The following is a 15,374-nucleotide window of genomic DNA, read 5'->3' on the forward strand; positions in this document are numbered from 1 at the left end:
CTTCACAAAAATCAAATTGCTTTATTTATATTACTTGATGATAATAAAACTCTAATTTCCAACTCGTATACGTCAAGAAAACATACTTATTGTCAGCCATGACCATCCCATTCAAATTTCGGGACGAAATTTCTTTAAAGGGTAGGTACTGTGACAACCCGGAAATTTCCAACCAAATTTAAACTTTATCTTTATATTATTCCGACACGATAAGCAAAGTTTGTTAAGTTAAATCTCAAGAATTTTAAATTGTGTTCATACATTCATTGTCACCTCAACCAAATTCCGACGATTCATGAACCGTTATATATAAATAGTTATGTATATATATTATAACTTGAGAATATTAATAAAGTATTAAACGTATAATACTTTACATGAACGTTATTTTTATTATTATTACTATCGTTATTATCGTTAAGGTTATAATTAGTATTATTATTATTATTATTATTATTATTATTATTATTATCATTCAAATAGTTATTAGTATTATCATTAATATTATGATTATTAGTATTATTATAATTGAAACTAATATTAGTAACATCTAATTATTATAATTACTATTATTATTATTAATATGAACGCGATATAAAAGACGACTAAAAGCTATTAAACGAAGAGATTAGGAAATAATGAGTATGAGTATCATGATGAAATTAAGATATTGTAAGATATTGATTTAAAGGAAAAATATCGTTTTCATTATTTTACTATTATTATTATTAAAAGTATTATTAATATTAAAACTATCATTTTTACTAAAATTATTATTTTTAATAAAAATATCATTGTTAATATGAAACATCATTATTATTATCATTTTAGTACTATTGTTAATAATAATTATCATTTTGTCATTTTTAGAAAATATAATTATTTTTATTTTTATTAGTAGAATAATAATAATTATTACAAAATAATACAACTTTTACTTATTATTATTATTATCAATATTATTTTATCAAATAAATATGTGATACAAAGATATTTTACTACGTATAATATAATTACATTAATAATACCTATTATATTATTTTTATGATATTAAATGAACTTTATAAATTTTATTACTTAAGATATATAAAAGTATATTTTTATTATATAAATTTTAATATAAAATTTTATTTATTATTAAAAGAACTATATTATTTACTTTAATAAAATCTATTAAAAATATTTAAATAAATAAAACGACTATACTTAAACTATATAATAATCATATATAAATTTTGGAAGACATTTTGGTCAATATGACTCTTGTTGACTTTTGCATATTTAGTCTCGAGCATTAGGATTGTTATACACTACGACTTGACCTAAATTGTTAGACAGATATTGATCAAATATATAAATATATATAATTAATATAGGTTCGTGAATCCAAGGCCAACATTGCACTTGTTCAATGACGTCATATGTATTTTTACTACAAAATACAGTATTGTGAGTTTCATTACTTCCTTTTTAAATGCTTTTGCAATATATATTTTTGGGACTGAGAATACATGTGCTGTTTTTATAAATGTTTGACGAAATAGACACAAGTACTTAAAACTACATTCTATGGTTGGATTATCGAAATCGAATATCACCCTTTTAGCCTGGTAATCTAAGAATTAGGGAACAATACCCCTAATTGACATGAATCCTAAAGATAGATCTATGGGCCTAACAAACTCCATCCGAGGTACGGATGCTTTAGTACTTCGATTTTTATATAGACGAGAGGATTCTGTTATACAGACGAGAGGATTCTGTTTTGGGGATATTCTATATGCATCTTGTTAATGTCGGTTACCAGGTGTTCACCATATGAATGATTTTACCTTAATGCAGACGAGAGGATTCTGATTGAGGATTATGTTTATGAAAAATGAAAATCTTGTGGTCTATTATATTATTGGAAATGATTTTACCTTTATGCAGACGAGAGGATTCTGCTATTGGAATTATGTTTAATAAAAATCTTGTGGTTTATTAAAATAATAGAAATGAATGATTATGATAAACTAATGAACTCACCAACCTTTTGGTTGACACTTGAAAGCATGTTTATTCTCAGGTTTGAAAGAAATCTTCCGCTGTGCATTAGCTCATTTTAAGGATATTACTTGGAGTCATTCATGGCATATTTCGAAAGATGTTTCATTCGAGTCATTGATTTCATCAAGATTATTATTAAGTCAATTATAGTTGGATGTATTATGAAATGGTATGCATGCCGTCAACTTTAGATGTGAATAAAGTTTGTCTTTTAAAAACGAATGCAATATTTGTAAAATGTATCATATAGAGGTCAAATACCTCGCGATGTAATCAACTATTGTGAATCATTTATAATGTATATGAACGGGTCCTTTCACATGTACATGATATTATTATCTATATGTATATATATGATATCTATTAATCATTATTAAATATTTATATATATATATATATATATATATATATATATATATATATATATATATATATATATATATAAATATTTAATATCTAACAAATGTTTTTATAAGATATATAATATAAATACTAAATGTTACATAGTTAATAAGATATAATTTCTACATATTAAATTTACATACAGGTTAAAATATTATTAATATAATTGTATTACTTAAAAAAATAAATGTTAATATCTAAAAATCAGTATTAATAATATTATTATATAAACAATGAAATTTGATATATATAAACTATTATACTATTATCATTATAATTACTATAGTTATTAGAAAATAATACAATTTATCTTTATTATTAATATTATTGATATTATTACCATTATTATTTCTATTAGTATTATTATTATTTGTTAATACTAGATATTAAAATTTGTATAATTAATAAGATTATGCTTCTTTAAATATTTAATATACAAATATATATATATATATATATATATATATATATATATATATATATATATATATATATATATTTGATATATAATTTTACAAATACATAGATATATACATATAAATAGATATATGCAGATATATATATAATATATAGGCGTATTCTATAGATATATATATTAGGCATCTGTATTATTAATTAATTATTATTATTATTATTAATATATTTATTAATTATATAATTCAACAAAATCGTACTAAATCGTTATCCATAGCTATCTTACAGTAATGAAATTTGTTTTTGTCTCCTAAATTGATAGACATTAAGAAGAAATCGTACTGAGTTGTTGAAATTGCACATCGACTTTTATTTTTTTGTTTTATACATATACCGAGCGAATAATGGTTCTGGCAACCACTTGGGCTAAAAATCAAACACATTGTCAATGATTTTGGCTCACTGACTCAATTCCTTCATCACCATATTCAATTTATTTATTTAACAGCTTTAATAGACAGAATTCAAAACAGAAAAGTAAGTATACAGCTCGTCATACCCTGTCCTTCATAAATTCATCAAAACCTTGAATTTGAACTCCATTTCAAAATCTATAAATGCTAAGTTGTTAGAAATCTTTCACAAAAACTCTCTGTAAAGTTTCAACTGCCAATTTTTCCTATCGAGTTGTAATTTTAAGGTCAAAGTTTTTAACTCAAAAGGTCAACCAGTGTGTTCATCTTGAAATTCAATCGTGTTTTGAGGTTTTGAGTTAAATTGAGAATTCAGATAGTTTCTAGGAGTCGTTTACAACCTTTATCATTTTATAACTATAGTCTAAAACATCCTAAATTCTCGAATTGGAATTGAAGTTCATACGTGTTCTTAGTTTCCTGTTCGAGTTTATTTTTTTATTTTTTTTGTTTTAATTAATTCCAGCAAATACATATAGCTCTGTTTAGTTTATAAATCCAGAAAACAAATTCAAAGTGTTAGTGTTGTGATGTGACGACCCGGAAATTTCCGACCAAATTTAAACTTAATCTTTAAATGTTTCCGACATGATAAGCAAAATCTGTAATGTGGAATCTCAAAATTTTGAAGTGTTTTCATTTATGCAATTAACCTTGGACTGTTCTCGATAATTCACGAACCTTTAATGTATATATATAAATGATCATATAGGTAAATAATTTTATATAATAAATTAAATAGGTTACTGAACTATTATAAAATAAATTAAAATAACTAAAATTTATTATTTGAATAGGTAGAGTATACTAACCATAAATAATTTCGAATATGATTTATCAACGATTAAATATATACCTTGAATTAATTGTTTCAAAATAAATAATTAAAACATTTATCTAAGTAACAAAACTTAATATTTAAACAATATTATATATATAATAGTTGAAAATATATATATATATATATATATATATATATATATATATATATATATATATATATATATATATATATATATATATATATATATATATATATATATATATATATATATATGAATTCAGAACATAATTAATGTTGTATGAATATTATATTTATATAAAACATTTATATATTAAATATTCAATATATATTTCTATTATAATATAATATAATATCTTAAGTAAATATGTGCTATTATATAAATAATATGTAATGTCAAAATACTAAACTTACTTACAAAATTAAAATATAGTTGTTAAAGTATTATTGCTTTAATTTAAATAAATATTAATAGTAAAATTAATATCAATATTAATAATATAATTCTATAAAATTTGATACATTTAATTTATTGTATTATTATTAATATTATTGTTATCATTATTATCTACTCTTATTAATATTATTATTAATAGTATTAATGTTATTATTATTAACAATATTAGTATAATTAGTATTATGGTTATAAATAATATTAGTATGTTTATTATTATTATTATTTTTGAAATTACTAGTATATTAAAGTGTGATGACCCGAAAATTTTTGACTTATTTAAACCAATTCTCTATACGATTTATTATTTTAACACGTTAAACAAAGTCTGTTAGATTGAGTATCAAAATTTTAGAACTGTTTCAAATATACAATTACCTTTGACTACTCTCGACGATTCATGAACAATTATATGTATGTATATATATATGTACAAGTAAAAATGACTTTCCTACAGTAAAAATTACTTTGCTACAGTAAAACACTATTTGCTACAGTAAAACACTATTTGCTACAATAAAACACTATTTTGCTACAGTGAAACCGTATTTTGCTACAGTAAACACTATTTGATGTCGACGAACTAGCAAACAAAAACGGATAAGGCGGCCATGCGATCGCATGGCAAAAACACTGAAAACTCATGCGATCGCATGAGCTACAGTAAATCGAAAAGTAATATAAATACGTCAGTTTTCTGCACGATTCAGCACACACTCACTTCTTTTATTCTTCTGTAAGAGTAAATGATAATTATAATTTATAATTTATAATTTATAATTTAAATAATAATAAGGTATATACGAGGGTATTTTTAATTCGGGTTTCAAATCGCTTTAAGCTAAGGAAATATTGGGTATTGTTCGAGGTATTATTCGTGGTATTGTTCTTGAATCCAAGGCCAACCATACAGTCATCTACCATCATTACGTCTGCGCAATTTGCCTACAATATTGAGTCTCGATATTGAACAGTGAGTTATAGTCTCCCTTTTTAAATACTTTAAATATTTTTGGGCTGAGAATACATGCAATTTATTTTAAACGCAATAAGACACAAGTACATACAAAATTCTACACTGAGTTAAACCGAAAATCCCTTAGCTTTGGTAACTAGTAGCTGCCAGTACATAGGATATGAACTGGTGGGCGCGAATAATTGTATATGGACCCATAGGGCTTGACATCCCCGTCCGAGCTAGAGCGCTAGCCTTTTAACGGACGTATGTTATTTGAGTTTAAGACACGTTGGTTTGTGCGTATTAAAACGAATGGAGTAATTATCACTATAGCGTTAAGTTTAGTTACCAGGGTGCTCTGTTACGTAGAATCTATTGATAAACTTTTGATGAAATCTTGTGGTCTATCTTTATATATGTTTATGACTCGAGCAATTAAACCTATAACTCACCAACATTCGTGTTGACTTTTTAGCATGTTTTATTCTCAGGTCCTTAGAATGCTTCCGCTGTGATGTGCTTGTTGCCTGCATGGAGTCTCTCATGCTTTGTACAAAGTTTATTGCATTCAAAATAAAACTGCGTTGTGTAATAAATAATTGGACTGTGAAGTCAACCTGTAAATTAAAGACTTATGTATTTTGGGGTTTTGCTTATACCTAAGCACTCGCCCACATGTTTATAACTTTCTATGTTTAGAAAGTCACTTATTTTAATGAATGCAATATTTTATCAAAACGTATCATATAGAGGTCAAAACCTCACTGTGGAATCAATGATTAACGTGCTGCGTCAATAGCGATTTTGACGGGTCGTTACAGTTGGTATCAAAGCTTGAGGTCATAGGGAACCAGAAATTACATTAGTGTGTTTAACTGGTAATTGTTAGGATGCATTAGTGAGTCCGAACTATGACCATATCTGTTTTTACTGATTTTTGCTTATTATTTGGTCAAAAACATTATATGTGATATATTTATATGCTAACGTAATTGTTGTTTCAATTATGTGATAGATGACTTCCTCTAATCCTATCATTTTGTACGACTCGGAATCGGACACTGAATCTATTCTATCCACAACTGAAAAGGGCGTTCCAATACCTATTAAAGAAGAAATTGTGTTAGCCGGGGAATCTCAACTCCCGGTAAACCCAGAGGAGGTTCCAGCTCCACCCAGCTTTAGTTTTCCGGAGCCACAGTATCGTTGGCATGGACCCATGATCCCTGGTGTAAACGAGGATCGTCCATTTCTAAACAAATATGGACATTGGTCCAGATATACCGCCGACGGGCGGGTTGTGCCGATTACGCCTGGCAGATTTCGGTTCATGACCACCGGTACATATTCTTGCAGTTCGTCATCATATTCTCCTACACATGACTCAGACAGTTCGTCATCAGACGAGATCAGTAAGGAGGAGGATTTCGCTAATGAAATAAAAGAGATCACTAAGGAGAAATTCCAACTTGCTATAGATAATAAAAACAACCACAATAATAAAATGTCCTTAATTATTAAAAAAGAACAGGACCATTCGATCCGTAACCACCCTTATTGTATTAAACCCACTGAGGCAACGGGTACCTCAAAACCCCAACTAAAAATAAAATACACTGCCAGAATGTCTGTCGGACCATGTGCACACAAACAATTGGCAGAGAGAACCAAATAGGAAGAAGTTTTTGATAGTTCTGAATGAACGACCTCGCAACCATAAATCTTCCATGCGCTATTTTATTGCTTATGTGTGCTACTCTATCTTGTTATGTAAAATAAGCATATGTAAAATATCAGTATTGTATGGTATTGTATTATTTTGGTTTATTAATAATAAATGCATGGAATGATTATTTGTATTATTACTACTTCTTATTATTATTATTACATAATAATGTAGTAACTCGCTATAATTTTTCATAGTGGAATATTATTAGGATTTTAGTAGTTAATTCCTTGCACTAGCTATTATGTATGAACTTAACGGGTAGGTAATACCCTAGAAATAATTATAAAATGCTAATAAGAAGAAAAGGCTTTTATAATAATCGGTTCATATTATTAATATGCTACGATTAACTATTGACAACTCATTTTACCTATAATATTCTATATGATTAAATTATATCTGTTGTGTTTATTGAAGAAACATGTCTCAAATGTCGGATGCTGAGTTTGAGCAACTAGTCGAGAAACGTGTGAATGAAAGAATTGCTGCAACCGAAGCAGCAAAAGCAACAGCCGAAGCAGCAGCCAAAGCAGCAGCCGTAAACACAAATTCATGAAACGGATGCTCATACAAAACTTTTCAAGGATGCAAACCACAGACGTTTAGTGGAACTGAGGGACCAGTCGGTCTAACCCGATGGTTTGAAAAGATGGAGTCCGTTTTCAAAATCAGTAATTGTGCGAACGGAGACAAGTCAAAGTATGCTTCGTGCACGTTGCAAGATGGTGCACTTACTTGGTGGAACAATTATGCTAAAGCAGAAGGAATAGATACGGCATATGATATCTCTTGGGAAGAACTGAAAAAGATGCTAATCGAGGAGTACTGTCCTCGAAACGAGATCAGAAAAATGAAATCTGAGTTACGTAATCTGAAGGTTATCGGCGCGAATCTCAATAACTATGAAAAGCGTTTCATGGAACTAGCCTTGTTGTGTCCCGAATTGGTGCCAAATGAGAAACGAAAGATAGAAATGTATATTGACGGTTTATCGATCAATATCAAAGGAAATGTTACATCGTCCAAACCGAATACGATGAAGGAAGACATGACAATGGCACATCAACTCATGGACCAGATCACAGAGAGTTCGATTAAGGCACCAATTACCGAAGTCAAGACAACTGAAGGAAAGAGGAAATGGGAAGACTATAAGGGCAAAAGTACTCACCTGAAGAAACAAGAAACTTTTAAAGGTAAACAAGATGGGGCAACTGCAAGTCCAAACTATAAGGGACCCCATCCGTTCTGCAAAAGATGTTACACACATCATGCAGGTTATTGTCAAGTGGTCTGTGATAAGTGCAACAAGAAAGGACATGTGGCGAAAGATTGTTATGCCACCGTTTCTGAAGTAAAGACAAAACTGACCGATGTCAAGAAATGTTATGGATGCGGGAAGTCTGGTCACTTTATAAATCAATGCCCTGATAAGGAGAAGAACAAAGAACCCGCACGTGGGAGGGCATTTAATGTTAGTGCCAGTAAAGCACGTGAGGATCCTAATCTTGTCACGGGTACGTTTACCGTTAATAATCAACTAGCTTCTATTATGTTTGATACGGGTGCTGATAGAAGTTATATGTGTAAAGACTTTAGTTTTAAACTAAAATGTGCATCATTACCTCTAGACGATAAATATACTATTGAATTAGCTAATGGTAAACTGATAAAAGATGATAAAATTTGCCATGGTTGCGAAATGAATCTCGCTGGTGAAACCTTCAAAATCGATTTGATACCCGTAGAATTAGGAAGTTTTGACGTAATCGTTGGCATGGACTGGATGTCCAAAACAAGAGCGGAAGTTGTTTGCGCTGAGAAAGCAATCCGCATCCCTCGTAAGGATGAAATGTCATTAATGATTTATGGGGAGAAGAGCAACTCAAAGCTGAACTTTATCAGCTGTATGAAGGCCCAGAAACTTATAAGAAAAGGTTGTTATGCTATTCTGGAACATGTAAAGAAGATCGATACTGAAGAAAGAAGCATTAATGACATGCCGGTTGTAAGAGAATATCCCGGAGTATTTCCAGAAGAATTACTGGGGCTACCTCCACACAGATGTGTAGAATTCCAGATTGATCTCATACCAGGAGCTGCACCTGTAGCCCGAACTCCATATAGACTTGCACCTTCAGAAATGCAAGAATTACAAGACCAGTTGCAAGAATTATCGGATCGTGGATTTATTCGTCCTAGTTTTTCACCTTGGGGTGCTCCTATTCTGTTCGTCAAGAAGAAGGATGGATCTATGAGAATGTGCATAGATTACCGAGAATTAAACAAATTAACGATCAAGAATCGGCACCCATTACCGAGGATTGATGATTTGTTTGATCAATTACAAGGATCAAGTGTTTATTCCAAGATTGATCTACGCTCCGGATATCATCAGCTGAGAGTGAAAGAAGAAGATGTTCCTAAAACCGCGTTCAGAACCCGTTACGGTCACTATGAGTTTCTAGTCATGCCTTTTGGATTAACTAATGCTCCAGCAGTATTCATGGATCTAATGAATCGCATCTGTAGACCGTATTTAGACAAATTTGTCATTGTTTTTATCGACGACATATTGATTTACTCGAAGAACAAGGAAGAACATGAGCAACACTTAAGACTGGTACTGGAGATACTCAAGAAAGAAGAATTGTACGCAAAATTTTCGAAGTGTGATTTCTGGTTACAAGAAGTACAATTTTTGGGCCATGTTGTCAGTAAACATGGAATTAAAGTTGACCCCGCCAAGATCGAAGCCATTAGTAAATGGGAAACCCCGAAGACTCCAACACAAATTCGCCAATTCTTAGGTCTTGCTGGTTACTACCTAAGATTCATTCAAGATTTCTCTAGAATCGCCAAACCCTTAACTGCATTGACTCAAAAGGGAAAGAAGTATGATTGGTCCACAGAACAGGAATCCTCATTCCAGTTATTAAAGAAGAAGTTAACGTCTGCACCCATTTTGTCATTACCGGAAGGAAATGATGATTTCGTGATCTATTGTGATGCTTCACGCCAAGGTTTAGGATGTGTATTAATGCAACGCACAAAATTCATCGCATATGCCTCACGACAACTAAAAATTCATGAAAAGAACTATACGACGCACGATTTAGAACTTGGAGCAGTAGTTTTTGCACTCAAAATATGGAGACACTATCTATATGGCACCAAGTGTACAGTGTACACCGACCATAAGAGTCTTCAGCATATTTTTGATCAAAAACAACTCAATATGAGGCAACGTCGCTGGGTAGAGTTGTTAAACGATTACGATTGTGAAATCCGTTACCACCCCGGAAAGGCTAATGTTGTAGCTAATGCCCTAAGTCGAAAAGAAAGAGTAAAACCTCTTAGGGTCCGAGCTTTGAATATTACAATTCGTACTGATCTTACAAAGCAAATTCAAGCAGCACAGTTAGAGGCTTTAAAAGAAGAAAACGAAAAAGGCGAAATAAGCAAAGGGTTAGAAAAATAACTTGAAGAAAAAGCCGATGGAACCCTGTATTTTGCTGGTAGGATATGGGTACCAAAACATGGTAACCTAAGGCAACTAGTACTAGATGAAGCACACAAAACGAGGTACTCAATTCACCCAGGAAACAGAAAAATGTACCACGATCTCAAGAAGTTTTATTGGTGGCCTAATATGAAAACAGAAATTGCTACTTATGTAAGCAAATGTTTAACGTGTGCAAAGGTCAAAGCTGAGCACCAAAAGCCGTCAGGATTACTGCAACAACCAGAAATTCCGCAGTGGAAATGGGAAAGAATAACCATGGATTTCATTACGAAATTGCCAAGGACTGCAAGTAGTCATGATACTATTTGGGTGATAGTTGATCGTCTAACTAAATCAGCTCACTTTCTACCAATAAAGGAGACAGACAGTATGGAGAAATTAGCACGCCTATATTTGAAGGAAGTAGTTTCCAGGCATGGTGTACCCATCTCTATCATATCTGATCGCGACACCCAATTCATATCACGTTTCTGGCAGTCATTACAAAAAGCATTGGGAACTCGATTAGATATGAGCACCGCTTATCACCCACAGACAGATGGTCAAAGTGAAAGAACAATACAAACATTGGAAGACATGTTATGGGCATGCGTGATTGACTTTGGAACCAGTTGGGATCGACACTTACCGTTGGCAGAATTTTCATACAATAACAGCTATCATACGAGCATCAACGCAGCGCCATTTGAAGCACTTTACGGTAGAAAGTGCAGATCTCCTATCTGTTGGAGTGAAGTAGGAGAAAGACAATTTACTGGACCAGAAATTATTCATGAAACCACCGACAAGATCATTCAAATACAACAGCGATTGAAAACGGCCATGAGTCGCCAAAAGAGTTATGCTGATGTAAGAAGAAAGCCGCTAGAATTTCAAGTGGGCGACAAAGTCATGTTGAAAGTGTCACCCTGGAAAGGCGTAGTACGATTCGGTAAACGAGGAAAGTTAAGTCCTAGGTACGTAGGACCCTTTGAAATCACCGAAAGAATTGGAGCAGTTGCTTATCGATTAAAGCTACCGCAAGAACTTAGTAGTGTTCACGACACATTTCACGTGTCAAATTTGAAGAAATGTTTAGCAGAAAAGGATGTCGTAATTCCTCTTGACGAAATACGAATCAATGATAAACTCCATTTTGTTGAAGAACCTGTTGAAATCATGGACCGTGAGGTCAAACAATTAGAACAAAGCAAAATACCGATAGTTAGAGTTCGTTGGAACGCAAGACGAGGACCCGAGTTTACTTGGGAACGTGAAGATCAAATGAAGCAAAAGTATCCACATTTGTTCACTGATATCGCTCATAAAACAGGTACTACTCAAAATTTCGGGACGAAATTTTCTTTAACGGGGAGGTACTGTGATGACCCGAAAATTTTTGACTTATTTAAACCAATTCTCTATACGATTTATTATTTTAACACGTTAAACAAAGTCTGTTAGATTGAGTATCAAAATTTTAGAACTGTTTCATATATACAATTACCTTTGACTACTCTCGACGATTCATGAACAATTATATGTATGTATATATATATGTACAAGTAAAAACGACTTTCCTACATAAAAATTACTTTGCTACAGTAAAACACTATTTGCTACAGTAAAACACTATTTGCTACAGTAAAAACTATTTTGCTACAGTGAAACCGTATTTTTCTACAGTGCACACTATTTGCTACAGTAAACACTATTTGATGTCGACGAACTAGCAAACAAAAACGGATAAGGTGGCCATACGATCGCATGGCAAAAACACTGAAAACTCATGCGATCGCATGAGCTACAGTAAATCGAAAAGTAATATAAATACGTCAGTTTTCTGCACGATTCAGCACACACTCACTTCTTTTATTCTTCTGTAAGAGTAAATGATAATTATAATTTATAATTTATAATTTAAATAATAATAAGGTATATACGAGGGTATTTTTAATTCGGGTTTCAAATCGCTTTAAGCTAAGGAAATATTGGGTATTGTTCGGGGTATTATTCGGGGTATTGTTCTTGAATCCAAGGCCAACCATACAGTCATCTACCATCATTACGTCTACGCAATTTGCCTACAATATTGAGTCTCGATATTGAACAGTGAGTTATAGTCTCCTTTTTTAAATACTTTAAATATTTTTGGGCTGAGAATACATGCAATTTATTTTAAACGCAATAAGACACAAGTACATACAAAATTCTACACTGAGTTAAACTGAAAATCCCTTAGCTTTGGTAACTAGTAGCTGCCAGTACATAGGATATGAACTGGTGGGCGCGAATAATTGTATATGGATCCATAGGGCTTGACATCCCCGTCCGAGCTAGAGCGCTAGCCTTTTAATGGACGTATGTTATTTGAGTTTAAGACACGTTGGTTTGCGCGTATTAAAACGAATGGGGTAATTATCACTATAGCGTTACGTTTAGTTACCAGGGTGCTCTGTTACATAGAATCTATTGATAAACTTTTGATGAAATCTTGTGGTCTATCTTTATATATGTTTATGACTCGAGCAATTAAACCTATAACTCACCAACATTCGTGTTGACTTTTTAGCATGTTTTATTCTCAGGTCCTTAGAATGCTTCCGCTGTGATGTGCTTGTTGCCTGCATGGAGTCTCTCATGCTTTGTACAAAGTTTATTGCATTCAAAATAAAACTGCGTTGTGTAATAAATAATTGGACTGTGAAGTCAACCTGTAAATTAAAGACTTATGTATTTTGGGGTTTTGCTTATACCTAAGCACTCGCCCACATGTTTATAACTTTCTATGTTTAGAAAGTCACTTATTTTAATGAATGCAATATTTTATCAAAACGTATCATATAGAGGTCAAAACCTCACTGTGGAATCAATGATTAACGTGCTGCGTCAATAGCGATTTTGACGGGTCGTTACATAAAGAGTATTTTTTTTTTATTATTTGTAAGATAAAATTATAATTCATACATATAATTGAATAATAATAAGAGATAAACAATTAGGGATATAAATACTAATATATAAACACTGATCATAATTAATTACATATGCAGATACTGAAAACAGATATTTATAATTAAATACAGATTATAAATATATAAAAGGAATTATAAACACAATTAAAAGCATAAATAAATACAGAAAAAGTATGTGATCTGTTTACATCATTTTCAAACTGTGTTAAATTATATTTTGTGTCCCTAAATTCGTACAACCCAGGATTTAATCACTAACGAATCCAAATTCTGTTAACAATCAATTTCCCCTTTTTATTTTTCTAATATATTTATGTACTGAAGGAATAATCCATGTCGAGTTTGTTAAGTTACAATACAATCTGTAATTTAGCTATATTAGCTGTAACTATATCTATTGTATCTATATAATACTCTGTTAATTCAATTCGTGTGAAAAAGAAACGAAAAAAAATCAAAATTTCTGTTAAACATGTCGACTGCCCTGTATATTCCACTTTTCATCCAAATTTCGAAATTGAATTTTAATTCAAAATCTAATAATCCAATTCCATTCTAAATATTTCATTCAAAGTATCTGGAAAGTTTCAATCGTTAATTTTTCATATTGATCAAGAATTTAAGAGTCAAAGTTTTTATATCAAAAAGTCAAAGTTTGTTCAAAGATCAAATTGAGGTTTTAAAGACAGTTTCTATCGAAATTGCTGATTGTAAAAGTTTTCTTGATTATTTTCCAACCTATTTCATGTTATAACTTTAGTCTAAAACGTTCTCAATTTTAAAAACAAGGTTTGAGTTCATGAAGACCAAAAACGAGTCTGTCCAGGTTTTTAATTCCTTTTTCTGATAAAACAGTTCAAATGTTTCATCTTCACTTCGTTTCTGTTTAGCTTATGAATTCAATATCCAAATCTTTTGGCTGTTATTATTGTTGATTTAGTTCCAGTCGATCTGAGTAAATTGAGGGAGAAGAAGAAACAATGGACGATGGGTTATATAGTTATAATTAGGAATTAAAACCGAAATAAAGAAACATCAGAATGGTTAAGTGTGGTGTCGTGTTTCGAGAGGTCGCGGGTTCGAATCTTGCCTAGGACATTTTTTTTGTAAAGCTTGCAAAGGGTATAACCATTTATCTTTCATCTTTATTATTATTATTTATTGTAATTGTTATTGTTATTGTTATTATTAATAATTTTTATTATTATTAGCACAAATATTATAATTATTATTATCACTAATATAGGTATTAGAACTATGATTATTTGTATTATTATTATTAAGTATTACAAACAATTGTTATTAGTATTATTATTATTAATACAAGTATTAGTTGTTATTATTATTATTATTATTATTATTATTATTATTATTATTATTATTTTTTACATAACCCTAGTTACAAGTATTATATTCATTATTATTATTATTATTATTATTATTATTATTATTATTATTATTATTATTATTATTATAATTTAAATTAAGATTGTTGATATTATTAGTATGATTATTATTAATATTGTTATCATTAATATTATTATCATAAGTATTATTATTATCATCATATAACTATAACATATAGATATATTATAATTACTATCATGATTATT

This window comes from Rutidosis leptorrhynchoides, chromosome 10 (genome assembly GCF_046630445.1).
Source record: "Rutidosis leptorrhynchoides isolate AG116_Rl617_1_P2 chromosome 10, CSIRO_AGI_Rlap_v1, whole genome shotgun sequence".
Classification (NCBI taxonomy): Eukaryota; Viridiplantae; Streptophyta; class Magnoliopsida; order Asterales; family Asteraceae; genus Rutidosis; species Rutidosis leptorrhynchoides.